Source organism: Frankliniella occidentalis, unplaced genomic scaffold (assembly GCF_000697945.3).
Source record: "Frankliniella occidentalis isolate FOCC.00 unplaced genomic scaffold, Focc_3.1 Scaffold123, whole genome shotgun sequence".
NCBI lineage: Eukaryota > Metazoa > Arthropoda > Insecta > Thysanoptera > Thripidae > Frankliniella > Frankliniella occidentalis.
Genome location: NW_026267250.1, coordinates 564697 through 570546, shown reverse-complemented (window position 1 = coordinate 570546; position 5850 = coordinate 564697). Strand labels below are relative to the sequence as shown.

The 5850-nt window shown below is 55.3% G+C and overlaps 1 protein-coding gene across 2 annotated transcripts in view; it reads right to left on the bottom strand.

The window, feature by feature from the left end:
- Positions 1-5850, bottom strand: part of LOC113211612 (protein artichoke) — a 111787-nt gene that overhangs the window by 56923 nt on the left and 49014 nt on the right. Inside the window, exon 1 of one of the 2 annotated variants that reach the window (XM_026430038.2) lies at positions 262-380. The exons of the other annotated variant lie outside the window; for it this stretch is intronic. The gene's annotated coding sequence lies outside the window, so the exon portion shown is untranslated. Of the gene's footprint in view, positions 1-261; positions 381-5850 lie in introns of those variants that run through there. 2 annotated transcript variants of the gene reach the window in all.

Sequence of the window (5850 nt, the reverse complement as noted above, 5' to 3'; positions counted from 1 at the left end):
CCCCCCCCCCCTGACTTATCCGTTTAATAACGACCCTAACGGGTTCGATTTTTTTTTTTTTAAGGAAGAGAAGGACTGCACTTTACCCACGGGTCTTTTCTTCTGCTCTGCAGCAGTGCAAGGGTGTTGCCACCGCGGCACCAAATTCGCAAAGTCTTCGCCTTTCCCTCATTCCATTAATGGCATGAATGGCCGCACCAGAACGTAATATAACTTGATTTCGACTTGGATTCCGATGCTTTCTAGTGTAGGGACACTTACCTAACTCTGCACCAGCATCACAAACACAAAGCTGGTTCGCCCTGTCGTCCCCGTCCGCTATGCTCTTCAAGTGTTCATTAGCGCACTCGCATGGAGCCAATCAGTGTCGAGGACCCGGGGCTCACCTGCGACAAGGACAAAAGCAACTTCGTTAGGGCAAACTGCAATCACAAAACAATTCAACTCCCCGCTGCCGAGTGCCGAATCATTCAGTTGGGCATAGGGACATACCACCAGGGACTTGCAATACACTACTGATTTAGAATTTCCTGCGACACATTTCCTCGTCGCGTTATTGGGATGCCCGAACCCGAACGTTCTTTCCCAACACCAAATGGACAAGCCCGCTTTAACTGACCGGACGCCAGTACACATTCTCCGACAATTAGTCGATGGGGCTTAAATGCCAGCCATTCTCTGATGGAAGCGGTGGAATGTACACATTTCAATCGGACGCACGCTGTGCGGCTGCGCTCCCCTAACGCGTCCCCCGACTCTAAGCGCTAACACAGTCCCCCCCACCCTCTGCCACGTCCCACACAATTTGCATCTTTGCACGCCCTTTGATGCATGTTTTAATGTGCTGTTTGCAAACCTGCAATTTGTCACATGCGGGGGACAAGGGGTGAAACAAGGGGATCGGGGAGAGCACAAAAAAAAAATCCCCGGCCCTACTACTTTTTCATCATTGAAAACTCCCCCTTCCCCACGCCACCCCTGCACTCGGCATTGTACCACACAGCAGCCGCAACAGAACGAGCTTCCGTCTAGTCGAGTGCCTGGCTGGCGCGGAGATTTATGACTGCAATGACCACCAACTCATTAACTTTTTTCTCTCCAGCACCTGGTCTCTCTCTCTCTTTATTTTAAATTAATTTGCAACGGAACGCGTGCGCTCTATTGAAACACTTCGATATACCCCGAATTGATCTCTTCACAACTCTTTCATGTTGTGCGGCAAAGCGACGGAATATTCCATACCGCTGGTACCGCCGCAAGCACGAGGCGGACCGCAGACGAGAGGAGAGGAACCGTAGCGTACCGCGGGTCCCGCGGGCGGTACAGTTTCCTCCCGGACCCGATAAAATGGACGCATTGACGATCTGTTCTGTAGCAAATGTCACGGACCCACCTCAGACGTGCACTTGGGTATACAGGTGACCACCTCCAACCATCTCGCCTCCCAAAATAAACGTCCCGAGTTTCAAACCAATGCCATGCGCAAAAATCGTGAAATCCCCAAAACTTTACTGCAACTCATTATCTCATCAATATTTGACGACTAACAAGACAGTCGTGGTAACTACAACTACTTATCTAGGAGTAGTAGTGCCACCAAAGAATAAACAACACTCACTCCATTCCCCTCCCCGTCGGTGCAGGACTGTTTTCGTCAGGGGTGGTCCGGTCCCGCAGGTGACGAGGCTGGGCCAAGCTGGGCCGCACACCGCACACGGCTCCATTGGCAGCCCAACAGCCGCACAACGGCGACGCTCCTGCTGCTCACGGCACGGCCACGCGGCCCCATTGTCGGCAGCAAGTTAGTCGCCCCGCCACGCCCAGCCACGCCAACGGGCCGTTCAAAACTTGGCGCGCCACGCAAACTCTTTGGAGGGATGAAACTTGGGGAGGAGGACAGGCCAGTCCAGGGCAGGAGTCCAGCAAGCTGCCGAGCCGTGAGACCCGTTCGTCCACACAGGGCGGAAAGGGCGGGGAGCTACAACGGGTTGTGCCATTGGATGGCCACTACTACTGTGGGACTGTGTGGGCCGAAGTGAGCATGGCGATGACCAGAGGGAGGTGTGGCTCCACACACAATGGAAACACACTCTGGGGAAAAGCACGCCGCGAATACCCCGAGCGACCGACCGGCCAGTGGGGCTTACGCGGCGGCCCACGGCCCGCCCCGCCCCGCGCTGTTCTCGTGGATTGGCCGACTCCCTAATTGCCCGCGTCAGGCTCGCGGCTGCGAGGGTCGCGCCCCACGCGCGCGCCCAGGGAGCGGTGTGTAGCCTGATTATCAAACACAAGAGGGAGGCGGCGGCGGGAGCTGGGGAACAAGGGGCGGTTGAATCGCCCGTGTGTGTGTGTGTGGAGAGAGAGAGAGAGAGAGAGAGAGAGAGAGAGAGGACGTACGGCAAGTTTGCGCGCGCGCGAGTGTTTCGGCGGCGTCCAGTGTGATCAGGGCATTATGCGTGGAGGCGCAACAAACGGACGCGCAAATACGCGCGGCACCGCTCGCGCCCACGCACATCGCATCGCGGAGTGTGTGTGCGTGTGTGTGCTGGAGGTGGGGCGGGGCGGGGTTGGGTAGAGCAGGTGGGCGCGCGAGCGTGTTTGCTGACCAAATCTGGCGGAGTGCACTGCGCTCCTCCTCCTCTCCTCTCCTCTAGCTCCACCATCCGCCCTACCCGCACGGCAGGTGGGCGTAGAGAGGCGGCAGCAGCATCAGCGCACTGGACCGGCACGCTGACGCTGCAGTGTCGCAGCTCTCGCACCCGCCTATTCCGCACTCCCGAAGACGTAGCACACATCACTGCGACCCTCTGTTTGTGATACCGACGGGGTTGTAAACAGGTAAGTGGCTCTATTAGAGACACGCATGTTCTGGGGGAAGTAACGGCAAGTCCAAGCACAAAGACTGTTGGAGTGTGCAAGAGAAAGCGACGGAGAGAGAGAGAGAGAGAGAGAGAGAGAGAGAAAGAGGGAGAGAGGGAGAGAGAGATCCTCGTCTCCGCACGAAGACTCTTAAGTCCTCCTCGCGTGAAGCAGTTAGGCGAGAGAAAGGTGAGTAAAGTTTGTTCTGTTTCAACGGCCTCCCGACCCCCTAACAACCTTCGCGATGACCGGATCGAGTCGCCGTACTGCCACTCGCCACGCAGCGAGTGGTAGTCGTGGCCGAGGCAAAACAGCCCAACCATTGTCCCACCCGCGCCGCGCACTGCGTCCTTCCTGCTTCAGCACCCCAATTTCCCCTCCCCCCACACCGAATTTTATTGTATCTCCGAATCCGGTTTCCGCCGCGCGCTGGTTTCGCGGCGCTGCTTTTCGAATAGCGCGCCGCCGCCGCCGCGGTGACGGCGCTCTTCCGGCGCCGAGCGCGCGCCAGCAGCGAGAAGTAGTGTGTGCTCATTGTTCATTGCTATTATTGCTCCCATTTTTACTTTCCACGAATAACTTTCCAACAGTGTCGCCGGCACAAATCCTGACCGCCCCCACCCTCCAACCCCCGCGATACGTCTACCGTCTGCCCGCACAGACAGTCGAGCACATCGGCTCTCCAGCCTCCGGCCACCATCACACACGGACACGGTGTAGAGAGATCTCTCTACACCGTGCACACCCTCTAGCCGTCATCCCCTTTATTCCGTTTCGCTGTTCCGTTCCGTTGTTCCGTTTCGCAGTTCCGTTCTGTTTGTCCCATTGCTGCTTCGCCACACGACTGGCGCCATACCGCGCTCGAAAAGCCGAAAAATAAAGAACGGCTGGAGAGAGTCATCGGCGTGCTCGCTGGCGACGACAGGCGGGGCGGCCCAACCCCTTCCTCTCGAAGCACCCCCCACCCCCCCACCTCCCCTCCAGGGAATAACCTATCTTTTTCGCGCACAGATGCGTCCCTTTCGCTTTGAAGCGCGGTTTTTTTCATCCCCCTTCTGTCGCTGTCTGCCCCCTCCTACCCCAGACTCTCCTCTCTCTCTCTCTCCATCTCCCCCTCCCTTCTCTCTCTCTCTCTCTCTCTCTCGCTCGAACGTCATCTGCATGCGCTGCTGCAAATAAAAAGCTCCCGGGCCGGCAGCGGCAAGTAAAAGGCAGCAGCAGCCAAACAATCGGATTGATTGCTGTTTTGCCAGAGGAGTCCCACTTCGCTCGAATCCCCCGCCCCTCTCCGCCTTTCCATGGGGTCCATGGGGGAATCATGCAGCCTCCCCGACCGAGGAGGATCACAGGCGTCCATTTATTACAGAAACGAAGAGTAAAGAGATTGGCGGTGGGAGGGGAGCGAAGATATAAAATATCAGTCTTCTATCGCTCTGCTTTCCGTTGTTTCAAACGATAATAACAGTAAAGCATCCACTCTTCAGAGACACTGTAGTGATCGCCTTGCTCTCATTGCGCGTCGCTAAAAAGCCCCGACTTCCGAGACTTCGTCTTCTGATTAAACGCGTTAGATCGGGCCGGGGCCGGGCACAAGATGATTGGTCTGCCGCCTCAGCGCCTTATGACTTTGATGAGGAATTTGCCGTTGCGGATTGCCTTTTCCTCTCTCTGTCCTTGTCTCTCCTCAGGCGTGGGGTCGGCGGCAAAGGGCGATCTGCCCCTCCGGTCAGCCGTAAAAAGCCATACAGATAAGGTAGACCACTTTCTGTGCAAAAACCAAGGCAAAAACCCTGTGTAGGTGGGCAACTCGTCTCTGTCGTCTCTGCCCCCCCCCCTTCTCTCTGGAAAGATGGTTGTCCAAACTATGACTGCATCGGCCTAAGGGGCGGGCGCTTTTCGGAAACGGATAGATGACACAATCCAAAATTCATGAGGCTTGTCCCGACTTCGACGAAGCAAAGCATCGCGATTCCCGTTATAGCAACAACGACAAAAGCGTTACGGTCGCCGGAGCAATCTTTGTTGTTGTCTGTTTGTCCCGTTGGCGCGGACGCACCATAGGAGCGCCAAGGCGGCTGGGGGGGCGCGCTGAAGCGAGCGGGGGGAGCCCCTCCAACGGAAGGGACTTGGGTGCACCGTATCAGGTGCGCCGCGCCGGGGCGGGGCTGCTGGATTTCACACCGTGGGAGCGGCTGGGGTGGAGCGGACTGCAAACCAAGCCCTATCTCTGTGATCCGGTAATCCCTGTAATCACACGACTCCCTACCCGCCGCCCTGCCCTACCGCTCCGAGTCTGAGTTACAACGTATCGGTAAATATTTGAACGAGGCCTTCTGGCCGCCATGTAAACGCCTGCTCCGCCACACCACCGCGACCGTCCTCAACGAACCGTTTATTGTAGGGGAGTTGGGATAAGATACGAGTGCACATATGGTTCCCATATTTTGGCTCCTGGCTTTTTCTAGGACTTTTCCAGGCCTTTAAAGGTAAATTTTGCAAATTTACATGAACATTTGCAATGAAATAGACTCATGAGAATTAACGACAAAAGGATAACAGCAACATTATACTCATAATTCACTTTTACACACCACTGTAAATAGTTTCCAACTTATTTAAGGTATTTAAGGCAAAAGCATCACAACTTGGGTGAATTTCCACATTGTCAGAACAGTATTTGAAAATTCATACTTTGAAAATTAAACTTTTCATAAAGTTCTAGAAATCTAATTTTTTCAGGACCGTCCAACCAAATTCAATGACATACCAGAACCGTGGTTTTTTCCACCATTTTTATTCCAGGTTTTCCAGACTTGTGGGAGCCATGAGTGCATGAGTGTGTGTGTGAAGAGAGTGAGGGAGAGACTGGGAGAGAGAGAGTGAAAATGCAAACAGGAAGAAAAGTAGGGTCGGCGGGACTGATTAGGAGGTAAAACCGCCGCGCGACTGCGACTGCTAATGCAGCGAGGCTTGGTGCTCAGGAGGAGGGGG